This window comes from Musca domestica, unplaced genomic scaffold (genome assembly GCF_030504385.1).
Source record: "Musca domestica strain aabys unplaced genomic scaffold, Musca_domestica.polishedcontigs.V.1.1 6, whole genome shotgun sequence".
NCBI classification, from domain to species: domain Eukaryota; kingdom Metazoa; phylum Arthropoda; class Insecta; order Diptera; family Muscidae; genus Musca; species Musca domestica.
The window spans coordinates 13,911,207-13,928,711 of NW_026712363.1; positions in this window are offsets into that span (position 1 = coordinate 13,911,207).

Consider the following 17,505-nt stretch of genomic DNA (forward strand, 5'->3'; position numbering starts at 1 on the left):
TATATGATAATATTAAGACGAAGTTCAAAAAAAATAATTCATGCTTAAGCAAAGAAAAATTTTAATATACAAAATTTAGAGCAATTTACAATGTCATTAATTAATATATTATTTAATTATTAATATCATTCGAGATATTAATAATTAACATATGCTAATTTCAGATTCAGGTATTTTATAAAAAAAGACAAAATTTGCAGGTAATTTCACAAAGCATTCATTAATGAGCTAGTTTCTATGAGGCTTTTTCGGCCACCATGGTCGATTCTTATGTATTGGACAGCGTGGGATAGAAGTACTGTTCAAAATTCCGTGTTTAATCTCCTTAAGGTAATGATCCTTGGAAGAAATATGTTCCCCTCCACTCTTTATGGAACCGGTAGGTGTTTATTGGATGACTTAATGGCACTCGGTATTTGGGGTTTCAAAGAGTGGAGTATGGAAAAATGCAAATGTTACACGGATCAAGAAAAATTGCGGCTTTTTAGGAGATTATTTCAGTATCGGGGTATATATCTGGAATTATTTTACCACTTCTTTAATGCACTGGGAGGCTTTGCACGATTTCGGTAGTGGCCGTGGCAGCACGTGTATGGTAAATTTATTGATGTAAATGGTACTGTAATACAAGACATTTTCACAACTTAATTCTGTTTGATAGAAGCCCGAAACGAAAGAATTTTATACCTTTCTTTATGTGTACTAAATTATTAAAAACTTTTATTGAAAATTTTTGCACTCTGATGATGTAGCAAATGTTTGATTATTTTAACGATCAAATTGATTTTTTCTGCTTACAACGTCTGTACTCTTTGCGAGGTTTAAGAAAAAGGAAGTTTTATTCTGTCAATTATTTGTTCAATACCTCTGTCGGAATGAGAGAATGAAGAATTGAAATCGATAACAAATTAATGAATAATGAGCAAAAGCGTAAAAAACTAATCGTTGAAGCCAACAATAAGGGTTGCCAACGAGCTAGTGCCGAAAAAGGTTTACACAGTACGCTAGTGGAATTATTATATGTTAAATTACATACGATACAATTCACTTTCCTTTATAATTTTTATTCCAATTTTTTTTTTCAAAAACAAATTGTTTAAAGCTATTGGTGCTATGTGGTTAGTAAGAATAAGTCTTAGCGTTCACATTACAAGTTGAGGGATCCTGCTAATCCGGAAATCATTCTGGTTTATGGAAAATGTTAAGTGGATTTAATAGCACTCAGTCTGTAGATCACAACCCAAAATGAGTTTCGAGTTCTTAGGTCAAACTTTTCTTGAAGCCTATATATAATCTTAACCATATACAAAGGGAGATATATTTGCCACATAGAGCTTTGAAAAATTAAAGAGAGCTTTGGATTACTTCATGTCATTGGGTCATTTCCCTCCATTTTTTAAGGTTTCGTTTTTTTTTTTCTATTGGATTCAGAGTCCAAGTCGGAATCAACTATTGAACGATTTGGGCCAAACTTTACTTATGCTGTTTTTACGTAGTTATCCTTTGTAAGTACTTGCTAGTAGGCTGATTTGGTGGCACGGAATAATAAATTATTTTAATATTCTCTAATCAGTTTTTTTTTTTTTTTTTTTTGCTGATGCCCTGACTAACATTAGGCAGACACATCAGCCGACTAACCCTTCTGTGCTATTAGTAGTAAAATTATTTCTTAAAAAACTACAGAGCAAAACAACTTATTTTCTTCGTTCCCAAGTAACGATCTCTTGATCGGAGTTTAAGCGTCCGACGAAACTAAGAAAAACAATAAAATTCGATGAGTTAATGTACAAATTATAGGATAGCGACAAAGGACAAGTGAAATATTCACTTCATTCAATAGTTTGAATTCAATTTTTGACATTTCTTGTAAAATAAATTATTTGGTATGTTGATTCGCAAGGAGATACTGCTTCCAAAAATTGTTTACGAAATGGGATTATTTGCTGGCAATAAATGGTTTGATAAGGTTTGTTTCGTTAATCCAAAATATACGAGGTCTCTCAATACGGGCCTGATCCCCTTAAAAAATCGACCTAAAAGAAATGTCCACATAGTCAACGATTCGAGTATATTTCATGAAAGAACATTTGCTGAAAACGGATTAATTTTTTTAATGAATTCAATTTCAAATCTATAATTTATTTCACAAAATATGCATACTATAACTTTGGTCTATTGCCTCCCCTACTCCTGCTATTCGACTCACACACATTCTCCCACTAACCTATTAACTTTGACGTGAAACAAGCATCCCTCCAAATTGAAAATTAAACAACCTAAAGCTCAGCTATGCACGTTTTGTAATTTTGCAAAAATTTATATATGTATGAAATGTTTTCCTAACCATCGACCATCCACAGCGGAACGGCAAAAGGAAGTTTTCATTTTGGCCACCCAAACAAAGTTAATGTTTTATACATTAAATTCATTCATTCTATAATGGGCACAGGGAATGACCATAAAAAGACTTTTCACTTTTTCTCGAATTCTGTCCGGCATGTTTCCTCCAACCACTTGACCATAATGTGTGGGAGTTGCTCCGGCATGTATTTTGTTGTGGCTGAACAAATCGTCACATCCACCGCCCTTCAGCCCAACCACCATTACCAGCATCATTATTATTTTTATTTAGCCAAACATTTAATGTACAGGAACTCATCATACTTCGCCATCTCATTGAGGTTTATGATGCTGACGGTTATGTTTGTCCTGTAATAAATGATTATTACAACGGAAGGTGAGTGGGCGTGTGTGTGTGTGCGGTTGGTTGGTTGTTGTGTGAACGAGAGATGTCATGTCGCTGTTGAGAATTATGACGTTTAGTAGTCCATTATAGACTGTCTAATGCCAACTAAGTTTTGGTAATTTTTTTCCTTGTTATTTTTTGTTGTCAAGCTGTCGTTTAAGTCCCCACGAGCATGTGGGCTGCTGCTTTGCCTGTCGTTTGCTGACTTTAATGTCTGTGTCAGATCACATACATTTTTTATGTTTTCAAATACGTGACAATTATTGTCATTATGCTGATGTCCTGATGTTTCTATGTTGGCTTTGAGCCTCTATTAACATTGTTATGTTTTACTACCCCCACCACCATTATGGGAGTTAACTGTTGCTTTCAGTTTGTCCGAGTGGAATGTGAAGCAACAACTGTTAATACAGTTTGAAAAGCTTTGCTTTAACATTTTTCTGTTACATTCAAATGACGAGAACATTTGACATTAACATACTGTTAAATTCAATTTAAAACTTTAGTGCAAATAAAGATGTGCTACAGGGTGAGAAAAAAATCTGCAACAAAGTCAAACGCCATAATTTTTACATTTTTTTTTTTTAAATTTTATTGAATGAAAGCAAAAAATGTCGGAAATATGCTGTATGTTTTTTTTTTGCTCAGCGGTATTTTGGCCTATTCCCGACGAAGCGCTTGCTTGAGGTGATCGAGGTGAACTTTGGTATTTTTAGTGCCAACTTTGCTTTCCAAAATACTCCAGACACAATAGTCCAACGGATTGGCATACGGAGATTTTCTTGGCCATTGTGCGCCGCAAATGAAGCGAGGAACCTCATTTTGTAACCATTCTTGGGTGGCGCGTGCGGAGTGCGATGGTGCTGAGTCCTCTTGGAATGACAACGAATTTTCTTCATTGAAAGAAACCAAATTCGGCAGTTCACCACTTTCGGCAAAGCGAAGCAACTCTTTAGCTCTTCTGTTTCTGTTGCGGTGTAAGTTCTTGCACATTTTAATGGCTTTAGCTCGAGCCATTTTTCGGTCACTGCGACGCGGGTTTCGAACCATTTCTGTTGATGTTGCTGTTTTCTTCTGTCCATTTCCGTGACGTTGGGCTACGCTGCCAGTGTCGCGGCAATGAGCGATGGTAAAAAAAATTAAATGCTGGAGTACTGTAACGATAGCCACTTGTGGTTTTCCAGCCAAATATAAAGAAATCACACTATCACGGTTAAACTCCATAACGAATAACTTTTTTCTGGAAAATTCTCACTAAAAATGCTTTTGTACGCTTTTAAACAATATAATGAACTGTCCCTGGAATAATTTTAACAGCTGTCAGACGAGTGCCCCCTATACTCGCTATTTTGATGATTTGTGACACATTTTCCCCAGAATTTCATGAAATTTGGTATTTGGAATTTGTAATGGTATCACCTCAAAGGACAGAAAGTTGCCTATACAGGTCTTTATCTTCGTATAGGCCCATATATAGGAAAGGATTTTACATTTTGCAAGTTCCTACCAAATAGTAAAGTTTGACCAGGAAGAACTTAGCTGCTTTGTTAGTTGTAATAACTCATTTTTTTAAGTCCCGGACATCTTTCATAGTTTTATCTCTCGACCAAAAACAACGTTGTACATTTTTGTAACTTTGTGAATTGTCCATTTCCTTCACGCTTTTGGGAAGCTCAGTTCGTATTCCAAACATCAGATATAAAGCTCTAAATTGATAGCTCAATAATAATGGTGCACAAACAAGGTAGAACCTTTTATTACCATGTTGTTATGTTGCCAATATATGTACATTCTAACTTCAAAGGTACTGAAGTTTGACTCCATAATCGCATTTTAAGTACATTTTAGTGTATTGTACAATTAGTACAAAATTTTATACAGGCTCACACCAAAAGTGACTCTGCCTAAATTTAAAAATTTGTTTTTGGTATTTTTATACCTTACACCACAAAGTGGTAAGGGTATTATTTCTTTGTGAATTTGTCTGAAACATGGAGAAGAAAGCGAGATAGACATAGTTACTTTTGCTTTTTATGCATGAAGGTCCGTCTTTCCGTCTGTCCATGTATTTTTGATAAAAAAAATGCAGGCCGCATTTATTATCCGATTAAGATCAATATTTCCGAACAGTATTCGTATTCAGTTTAGAAGCTAATACATCAAATTTGTTGAAAGTCGGTTCAGATATAGCTTTAGCTCCAATTTATATGTTTTGTCCGATTTGGTGCATAAGTCCCTCACATTCGTAATATGCACTCCACACGAATGCTATTTGGTACCAGATATAATATACAGCCCAAAAATACCTCTGCCCAATTTTATCAAGATAGATTCAGATTTGAATATAGACCCTATATACTTATACCTTTATCCGATTTTAGGTTTATTGTGCATCAAATGGCTAATATCAACCCACATTGAGTAAATTTTGGCACTTCATTCGGAATTCAGTCTAAAAGCCAACCAGGTCAGAATTTGGTGAATTCATTTTAAATATAGCTATATTCTATATGTTTCATACGATTCGGTGTTTAAATCTCTTACATTCGTAATATACAATCTATAACAATGATTTTTCTACAACATATCTAATAGAGCACAGAAATACCTTTTCCAAATTTGCTTTGCTTCAATATATATCTCCAACCGACTTCACGACATATATCCGCCGATCATGGTGAAAATTGGTTCAGTCACAAATGCCTCCCTCTAATTTAGCTGAAACCGATTCACAGTAGGATTTACGTTACACTCTAAATTGATCCTAAGTCATAATATGCGTTCAAAAACGATAGTTGGCATGATCTACTCCGAAATGTTATTTATTCTACGGATAGCTCTACTTAATAAACATTGTGGTTTAGAGTATCATAAAGTGGGCTCCGCCCGACTTTTGACCTTTCTTTACTGGGTTAGTACTAAATATGTACGATATTTAAAATCTAATTTCCAAAATAAATTGGTTTATTCCTCCAGTACAAACTAATAAAAACAATACCTTGTCTAATGTCCCGGATACGTAGTGATAAAGATGAGAGGTTTAAAAGTTCTAGCATTGAAAATATGGAATCTTAACCGAAAAACAATGTTTATGTGATGTTTTGGTACCTTTACGTGTAGGAATTCCTAAAACCACCACTTCGTCTTATGTGTCTAGCCATCAAATTATAGAATTTATCACGAAGAAAACCATTTTTAGTATTTCTTAGTACCTTGTAGTACGAAGTTTCAAAAGCTCCGGATTGTCGCCCGCCTACCGACCAAAAGTTACCTTTATGCCCACTAGCCTTCTCCTCTGTGTTTTGATGAGGCAATCAACCATTCTTTTTCTTGAATTTAATCGGCAGTAAACTTAAAAACTGCCAATAAAACATCGCGCAGATTTTACAGTTATATTGTTTTACATTTTCCTAACGGTGGGGGTTATATAAGGCTTTTGTATGGAATAATGAAACGTTCCTTCTGGTTTTAATGTTAATAACAGAAAGTTGTCTCACTGTGTTTCATAATAATCGGTAACGGCAACAATTTATAAATGGAGAAAGCTCATGAAGCTTTTTGGCCTTTAAATACTTTGGCATTTAAGCATTGTTGCAATGTTAAACGATACTATGATTGTACATTTTTATTGTCATTTGCAAAAGTTTTAAAAGCTCAGGATGTTTTCGGACACCAGATGGCGTAATTTCTTGGAAAGGTGTTTTGAATTTACATATAAGTTTCTCTTAAGTGTTTAATGTATTCCTAATTATTTTTGCATTCTGTTAGCGTCTTAGTTTAAGACCTTCAAGGACATATTTTTTGTCCGAATCAAATAGATATTCTTTCAAGTAAAAATATGAAGAAAATAATTATTTAACATACATATATATTAATTTTTAATTTTTCTTTTTTTCAGGTAAGTGCGTGATATTTAATAAAAGGAAATAGTAATGTAAGTATAGTACCTTTTGCCAAATGTTTTTCGAAATATGTGTGTTATGTGTTATACACATATATAACAGAATTTTTACGTATGGCGTGAGTCTGGAATATCAATTGAAAATAAAATATTTAAAGCTTTAAAGGAAGAAGCTTATTAGCACAGATTTTCTTTCCATTGAATGTTGAAAAGCCTTCTATGGTTCACGCGTACCTGTGCTAAAAGCCGTTGCAAATGAGGTGCGATTCTAAAATCGCTGAAGTTTTTAGAATCCCACTATTCTCTGCCATTCTTACAAAGCTTTTATATTTACTATCTGCTGCCGAAAATAGATGTCACTAAAATACTACCACCATATGTTGATATAATATTAAATTTCGTTTTTCAGGTAAGTGCATCTTATTAAATAAAACGAAATGGCAATGTAAACGTAAGCAAGACACTTTATGACTTTATATATTTTTTGGAATTGGTGTATACATGCGAATAAATGTGCACAGATTTTTTTAAATAGATTTTCTATCCATTGAATGTTAAAAAGCTTTTTATGGTTTATGTTTACCTGTGCTAAAAGTCGTTGCAAATGATGTGCGATTCTAAAAAAGCTGAATATTTTAGAATCCCACTTTTCTCTACCATTCTTACAAAGCCTTTGTATTTACTATCTGCCGTCGAAAATAGATGTCACTAAAATAATACCAGCATATATTGATATAATATTAAAGAAATAAAAACACAATTGTTAGCTACAGTAGGAGATTTCGTTTTTCAGGTAAGTGCGTCTTATTAAATAAAACGAAATGGCAATGTGGACGTAAGTATGGTACTTTATGACTTTACATATTTTTTGAAATAGGTGTGTACATGCGTATAGATGCGCACAGATTTTTTTTCTATAAGGGTAGTAAAAGCTCTTTATGGTTTGTGTATAGCTGTACTAAAAGTCGTTGCAAAGGTGGTGCGATTTTAAAATCCCATCATTCTGTGCCATTCCTAAAAAGCTTTTGTATATGCTATAAATTTTTGAACACAGATGGCGCTAAAAATAATACGATAAATATTAAACATGGAAAAACACAATCTTTAGCAAGGGGTGAGCTAAATAACACTCCTGTCGTTTTAGGATAACGGGTAACTTAGAATAAACAAGTAAAAACCAGTAAAGAAAGTCTTAAAGACGGGCGGGGCCGACTTTACGATACCTTACACCACTTTGCTAATTTAGTAGAGCTCCGCACAACAATTAAAAGTTTTTATGGGAAAATTCAATCATACACGCTATGCTTATAATTATAATTTAAAGTTCAAAGGACTTAATATGCCGAAGCATTGGTATCTTTCAAATTCAGACTTGTATTTCCCATTTTATATATATGGGAGCTATATCCAAATCTGAAACGATCTTGATAAAATTTGGCTGTAGTTCCTATATTTCCCTGAATATTGTTGTTACAGAGTGAATATTACGGCTGCGGAGGACAATAATAACAAATCGGATGAATAATGTATATGGGAGCTATAGATATATCTGAACCGATTTCGATCAATTTTGCCATACTTATTTTCAGGTCTAATTCTGTTGTATGTGCAAAATTCCATACTATTCGGGCTAATATTACACGTTTGGTGCACAATAAAAGGCAAATCAGACGAAGATATATATCTATATCTAAATGTCGTCCGATTATCTCCAATTTCAATATGGTTCGTCCTTGGGCCAAACAAATGATTTGTGCAAAATTTAATCTGGACAGACGGACGGACGGACTGACATGCATAAATCAACTCAGAAAGTGATTCTATGGAGATCCTCAAAAGTAACTATGGGTCTATGTCGCATTCTTCTCCATGTTACAAACAAATGCACAAAGACATAATACCCTTACCACTATGTGGTGTAGGGTATAAACATTAAGTTCGACCTGGCCGATCTTTTAATTTCCTCCACAATTAGGCAAAAAAAAACATTTTTATAGAAAAAAAATAATCAAAGGCTATAGTTGTGCGAGGCCGACCATGTGAACCACTACAATATGTTTGAAGCGCCTTTTTGTCCAAATCCATTTTGGAAGATTTCGCTTTTGAATTTAGGCCATGGAGCACAGCCCAGATATTACTCTTAACATTTTGATCAGGGACATTTGCCCAACATTTACGCACTCCGTTGTGCTATTAGTTGTTGTCGTTTCACAGCTAAATATAATCCAATTGTCATTCAAAATGCTAGACTTCTTCCCTGTCCTTAACTCTCTTTACATGAAAAATTTCGTGTCGATTGGTTTCAATTGTGTGACAATGGACAATATTAATTCTTCTCACCCATACAACGTAAACATTTTGAACAATACTAGCACTCTTTTATCGTCGCCTTAAGAAGGAAAAACTTAAGTATTAATAAAACAAGTTAAAAAGTATCAGCCGGTTCTGCCGACAGACGTATACCCTCAGCCAAAGTTCGATTATTCAAATATATTTTGACTTGTGTTATGATTATTCAAACTCGACCCTCTTGGAGTGGGTTCTGAAGGAATGGGCCAATATTGCCCATTTCATATCGGACCTAAATAAGTACGTTATAAATATTGCGACGTTGCAGGTTTGATAACTTCACCATAGAATGCATATTCATCCCAAGTTTCTGGTTGAAAGAAATATTTAGATATAGCAAATTGTAAAGAATCGCTGACTTATTTCGAAAGCTATTACTGATAAAAATATTGGAAATTGTGTTCTTCATTGTCATCTTCACAACAGATCTTGGGTTAACAAAAATGTTTGCATGTGTGAAATTTGAACAGAGTTGTATGCCAAATGGCTTACTTGGCGCGTTTGGTTTCTCAAAATCTTAAACCCTATGGGGGGGGGGAGGTACCAGAAAAAATGGTCCGATCTCCACCATCTTTATAAAAGATCTTGTGTTGATGGAAATATTGAGATGTGCCAAGTCTGAATGGAATCGAATTTTGACCCTTTGTGGGGGAGGTACCAGTAGGAGAGGTCCGATATATCCCGTCTTCACAACAGATCTTTTATTAGTGGAAATAATGGGATGTGTGAAATGTAAAGAGAACCTGATGCTTATTTCAGATTTTATGATTGTTTTTTGTAATTCAAAATTTTCACCCCTTGTGGGGAAGGTACCCGAAGGAATGGTCCGATTTCTACCGCCTTTGTAACAAATCCTGAGTTAGTATAAATATTCAGATATGCCAAGTCTAAATGGAATCGGCTGTTTATTTCACGTTTTATGAGCTTCATGGATATTCAAAATTTCGATTTTTTGTGGGGGAGGTACCAGAAGGAGTGAATCGATATATTCCACCTTAACACCAGACCTTGGATTAATACAACTATTGGGATGTGTTAAATTTAAAGACAATCGGACTTTTATATCACATTTTATAAGAGTTGTAATAATTACAAATCTTTGTGGGGGAAGGTACTTGATAGAGGTCCATTCTTGTCAATTTCCATACCAGACCTAGCACTGACGCAAGTATTCGGATTTGAAAAGATTGAGCAAAATTTGAGTATTTTTTTCTTTTTCTGTGCAGAAAATATTTTTTGAAAATGTCGACATATTGTGGAGAAGTACCAAAAGGAGTGGACCGATATTGCCCACCTCCGAACTCGATTTAAGTTTGACAAAACTATTACGATGTATCAAGTTTGGATCAAATGGGATACCCTCTTCGAGAAGTATCCTGCGTACCAGCCAGCCAGACAGACGGACGTACATTGTTAGATCGACTCCAAATGTCCTAAAACGGATTTGGTCGAAAGAGACGAAGGGTCTAAAACCGTTATATCGACTAGGCACGTTTTGACCGTTTCAAATGATATATACCCTCTCTAGCCATATGGCTAAGGGTATAAAAATAACCGATTAAGACCGACTGGGCCTGACGACATGCGTAATTTCAAGAGTATCTGCCCACAATGATGATGAAATAATGATGATCGGGATACAATTTTTATTTGTTGGTTTTTGTTGATCCAATCAAACTTCCAATACCCTCTCCATAGAATGGTGAAGGGCCTAACAATATAACTAGGTTTATTTGAATTTTTAAATACCCTCTCATCTTTCATCGCATTTTTGAATATGACCATTCTACTGGGAAGGGAGGAAAAACAACCATCTCGAAACAATAAATTGAGCAAATACCTGATTGGTACTGAACATTCGTCTTTTTCTTATTTTTAAATCGATTGAAAGCTATTGTCCAAATGTCGAGAATGCATTCATTGAAAAGTACCATTTGGCGAAGGAAATATATACGTTTTTTATGCATAATTGAGCATTTGATGGTTATACGAAGAAATTGAAAATAAATAAGTATTTTAGTGAAATATATATATTTATATACAAGCAATGCATTGACATAACCAAGCAATGGCATCATTGTACGTCAGATCAAAACAAAAAAAGGCATGATGTTAAAACTAAAGAGAAAAATATGAAATAACAATCTGTACCTCTACACAAATAACTAGCAAAATTTTCCATTTGAATGACCAGCAACCACTTTTATATCCTTTTAGTTTATCTCCATGGTTAACCACAAGCCGACAACATTGTTAGCCTTCATAACCTGAACCATTATAATTGCGATTTCATAGCTTCCCGGCAAATGGAATTTCTTAAGAATTTTACATTTACTATTTTTGTTTGTTTGCTATTTGTTCGTTATCCGCAATGAATTTTGTTCTACCACAATGAATTTCATTTCGAAAATATGATGAACTTAATTATAAAACCGCTAATAAACAAATAAGCCAACTTACCGTTGAAATGGACAGATGGATGAATGGATGGACGATTGGGTGAATGGATGGAGAGGCTTGGGTGCATAGTTGAGCAGTCAATGTATGTGTGGGAGAATATGTAAAGGCATGACATAGGATAAATTGTTGGTTTGCTTGACGTTATTGATGCACCCGCTTTGCATGTAGCATCGCATGTGTGGTTAATCAGTAACTTTTTTGTTGCCAGTGTGGTTATTTTTAATAAAACATATTTTGTTATGGTTCTATGGGTAAGTTTATTACGCAATTGTTCAAGTATATGAGACAAAAAAGCAAAATATGAAAAATGTCTGAGAATGTCAGACAAATAATATTCGATCTGTGAATTATCACGAAACGCAGAGTCAACTACAAAGGGTTTGAATTTGTCAAGCCAACTTATTTATTTTACGACGATTTTAGTCGCCAATTGAACCACATTTCAAGCATTTCCAAAATTTTGCCCAATAATATGCAATATTTTAAATAACGATTTACAACTTTACAGGAAAACATGCAACGAAACTGACTTAAGCTAAACAATATCTTTAGCTCATAAAGCAGTAAGGAAAAGTAAAAAAAAAAAAAAAACGGGCGGGCGGACTATATTATACCCTACACCACTATGCATATTTAGTAGAGCTTCTATAAAAAAAGACTTTATTTGAAGTAGATCCTACCACCCATCAACATTTGGCCTTTGAGCAGTTATGGATTGCTATAGTGTGCATGATATCACTAGGAGAAGGATTATATTAAAAAACTATGCATCGGTGCCGAGTTCGTACTTCCCGAAATTCACTCCATTTGGGCTGTCATTAGCTATTATTTCCACAATAAATCTGATATCGGATTAAGGATATATATGGGAGCAGTATCCAAATCTTAGCCGTTCTCGATAAAATTTGGCAAAGGTGTTTCCGAGGTTTATAAGATATCTCGTACCAAATATCATTGTTGTCGAATGCATATTACGAATTTGAGGGACGTAAACACCAAATCGAATGAAACGTATATATGAAAGCTTTAACTATATCTGAACCGAATTTGAATTTGATGCACTTGCTTCTAGACTGAATTCGGTGGGATGTACCAAAATTCAGGACTTTGGCACAATTTACCCGAAATCGGTTGAAGATATATATGGGAGCTATATCCTAATATGATCCGATTTTGATAACATTTGGCAGAGGTATTTCCGAGCTCTATAATATATCTGGTACCAAATATCATTGTTGTCGAATGCAAATTAGCAATTTGAGGGAGTTAAACACTAAATTGGATGAAACATATATATGGAAGCTATGGCGATATCTGAACCGATTTTCTCCGAATTTAATGCACTTACTTCTAGTCTGAATTCGGGCGGATATGCCAAAATTCGGGTCTTTTGGATTGATATTGATCATTTAGTGCACAATTAACCCGAAATCGGTTGAGGATATATATAGGAGCTATATCGAAATCTTAATCGATCTTGACAAAATTTGATATACATTTTTCGGAGTTGTATCTGATATTTGGTACCAGAGATCATTGTTGTGGAATGTTACTTTTGTGAGGGGCTTTAAACCCCAAATCGGATAAATCATATATATGGGAGCTCTAGCTATATCTGAACCGATTTTCTCTAAATTTAATTTACTTGCTTCTAGACTGAATCCGGTGGGATGTACCAGAATACATCATATGGACTTATATTAGCCATTTGTTTCGTCCTTGGGTCAAACATATATTGTTTGCAAAATTTCTTCTCAATGGGATAATAAATGCGACTTGCATTTTGTTCACAAAAATACATGGACAGACGGACGGACGGGCTGACATGCATAATGAGTGTCCCAACTAGAACACAATTTGGCCAGGTTAGTAAAAATGGATCGCTACAGGATTGAAGAATGCATTATCATTGTGATATTGTTTTACCAAAATGGTGAAAGTTTTGCGGCTACAGTTCGCAAATTGCGATCAATTTGGGTTCACAATAGTGCTCCAAAAGACACAACTGTAAACAGATTAATGGATAAATTAGCTGAAATTGGATCTATTATTGATGTAGAGATAACAACGCACCTTCGACCAGTTCGATCGACCGAAAATATCACAGCTGTGCGTGAAACTCCATCCAACTCGATCTGACACCGAGCTCAGAAAATCAACGAATTTTGACGAAAGATATTCATGCATACAAAGTTCAATTGGCTCAGGCTTATCATGGACACGAAGGCAGATCGTTAATTGAGTATAAATGTGACAACATGAAAACGCCGATTTTGCCGATATGGTCATATTCAGTGACGAAGGACATTTCTATTTGGATGGCTTCGTCAATAGGCAGAATTTTAGAACTTGGAGTTAGGAAAATCCATCAGTAATTCACGAGTAGCTAATGCATCCTAAACTTGAGGGGTAAGCGTCACTTCTGTTATTAGGAACATCTAATCAAAATTTCAAACAATTCTGTAAAAAAGTTGGCTACAAACATCAAAATACGAACCTCGGGAGGATAGGGGCTACAGAAAAAATTTTTCTATATAAGCAGAAGAATTTAACACAGAATTTTAAGTAATTTCTTTAGAAAATGTGGTCAAAACCGTCAAAATTCCGAATATCAGAAGGTTCATACGAAAAAGTGGACTTGTATAGGCAATGTTCTGTCACAGAGGATAGAATCTATTACAAACTCTAAATACCAACCGATATGGCTCATTTTTGAACTTGACCTGACTGCAGACAAAAGAGAACTCAATGCGAAATGCTTTCTATCACATGCCGTTTGTGCTCTAGCTTGATTACAACAGACGGGCAAACGAACGGACGGTAATTTTCTAAATTTTACGATGACGAATAATAACTTCGATGAGTTACAAACGGAATGACAAACTTAATATTCCCTCCACACTACGTATGGGGGAGGGTATAAAAATGTTTGGATCATTGTTTCAAATGCGATGAGAGGCCGCAATGTTTGAATCATATCTAAAGGTTCCAATGAAATAAGAATCCAAATCCACACATACTTATAATTAAAAAGTAGCCTTTTTGCGAATTTATAAATGACCTGAGCGCACAAAGAGATCACAAGACGAATGTTCCCCCATAACTCGTACTCTTTCCCTTGATAGAGCAGGATGGTGGCATATTAGGTGTTCAATCTTTTCATTCTCTTCCTCATCCTCACACATATACCTTCTTAATCGGATGTTGTAATAACCAGTTAATCTCCCTATCGTTATCTATAACGTTGATTTATTCATACTTTGTTCTACGTAAGGAGATATCTGGCAAAATGTCCTTTGATACCATGCACTGTGGTTCGCTGTACAAACTCGAAAATCTTCCCATCTAAAATTTCTTATGACCCCCGAAAGATAAGCATAAAAAAAGCCAAGTTAAGGAACTTGATTTTGAATGTCAGCAGAGGTAACATCGAGACATCAAAAAGTTTAATTTAGAGGATGAAAATAATGTCTTCGGTACATTGCTAAGATCAAAGCAAAATTGTCCATAAGGAATAGAAGTTTGAGTACTGGGCAAAGTTGGACATGTTGATGACATATACAGTTTTGAACACAGCCTTCAACATTATTTCGTATCTAAATGATGCGCATTATTTTTCATTTGATATTATTGTATTCTCAATTAGGGCTAAAATTTGAGGTAAATTTTAAGATGACATTTTTGATTCTGAGCAATTTTTCAATACTTGATATATATATTTTTATACCCTCCACCTTAAAAAAAAGCGTATACTAACTTGTCATTCCGTTTGTTACATATTATATATTATATACATATAATGTTACAAAGTATGTATATTCATGATCAGCATAAAATTCTAAGTCGATTTAACGATGTCCGTCACGATACATCCCACATTATTTGACGTAGAGCTTCAAAATTTGGCAGAACAATTTGTATTATGTATAGGATGGTTGGTATTGAAAATGAGTTACATTGGTCCACGTTTTAATGATTTTTGGCACATTTTTTAACGGATTTGTCAAAAATTTGGTATTTATAGGTCATAATGGATTCTAGATCCGGTAGCAAAACATTGTATGTATAGGTCCACATTTTTGTATTGCCCCCATATAACGGTACCTCCCGATATTCGGTATATTGATTATTTTTCAAATTTTCAAAATTATATATTTCAATTTTTTCCACGAATTTGTCTAAAAATTGGTATTTATAATGGATTCTAGCCCCGGTGGCGAAGCACTGTATATATAGGTCCACGTTTTGGTATAGCCCCCATACAACGGTACCACTCGATATTCACTATCTTGATGATTTTTACCACATGTTTCCATGAATTTGTCTAAAAATTGGTAACTGTAGTTCCATTCAATTGTTTCAAACTTGGTATTTAAGAAGATTTGGTAGATGGCAACCCTTGAGTATAAAATTGTCTATGAAGTTTCCCGATTTTGGTATGGCCCCCGTATAACGGCCTCACTCACTCACTTTATTTATTTATTTATTATTATTTATTTATTTATTTATTATTTTTTTTTTTTTTTTTTTTTTTTTTTTTTTTTGAAAAGATTAACAGCATTACCCAAACTGATTTACCAGTAACTGTTTAAAGTTTAAAGTGGAACAGATAATCAGATAATTTTATATAAAACTGTTTCCCTTACCCAAAGGTGGAGGGTATCAAAAGTTCGGCCTTAATGGTTTTTTAATTGTTTTGCCTTAGTACCCATTGCGAATTCTAAATACGAAATTTGAAAAAAATGTCGGTCTATAATATCTCCAAAATTACAAAAATACAAAAAATACTGCCGTGCCGTGGAACCACCGTGAAACCACTATTTTCCACCACAAGAAAAAAAGGAATATACTACTACGTCTAATACTTAATTCGATCTTTTTAAAAGAAAAATTTTCGTAGCATTTGCGCTATATTTGTGACCAATTTTGTGTTAATATTTGAAAAAATGGATTCCTCTAAATGATTACCTTTATCTCCGATATTTGGCTATATTTGTCGTCCAAAAATTTAAAATCAAGCGATATAAAATATGGCAAAAAGTAAAAAATATTACAAAAAAGATTTCATATTCTTATTATCATATTCTTATGCGATTTTTCGAGATGTTATTCTTTTTACAAAAAGGTCATTCTAAATTTGTGAGAATTGTCAAATCCGTTCGTTCCGTGAGCTATAAGCGGTCTAACTAACATCCCCCTCCTTTTATATATGAGATTGTATATACAGGGTGAGATAAAAAAACTGCAACAATGTCAAGCACCATCATTTTCGGCCAAGCAAAGCAACTCTTTAGCTCTTTTGAGTCTATTTTCTTTCCGTTGCGGTGTAAGTTCTTGCACATTTTGGATTTTCAATGGTTTTACCCCGAGCTCATTTTTCAATATTTGCCGAATGGAATATTGCTATATGTTCAGCTCACGAGCCATTTTTCGGCCACTACGTCGCGGGTTTCGATCAAGTCGCTTCTTTACATTTCGAACCATTTCTGCTGATGTTGCTGTTTTCTTCCGTCCACTTCCTTGATGTCGGGATACGCTACCAGCATCTCGGTAACGAGCGATTGTACGAGACACAAAAGATTTATTTACATTTAAATGCTGGAGTGCTCTAGCGATAGCCACTTGTGGTTTTCCAGCCAAATATAAAGACATCACACTAACACGCTTGAGTTCCATCACGAAAAACTTTTTTTCTGGAAATTTTTCATCAAAATGCTTTTGTACACTTGTAATCAATATAATGAGCTGTCACTGGAATAATTTTAACAACTGACGGACGAGTGAGAGCATTCTGAAGTTGGTTGAAGTTTTTTTAATCTCACCCTGCGATATCTTGGATATCAAATTGAATGTTACGGTCAGAAGTGAGCTCTTTGTGTATTTGTGATTTCGGTGGAATTAAAAATATTCCCAGATTAATAGAAATTTTTGTATTTTTTAAATAAAAGTTATAGTATGTTCCACCCGCTAAATATTATTCGATGATTACTCAAATTGGTAGGCTTTAGCAAAGTTTTTTTCATCAAAATATAATGTTGTAAGAGTCCCT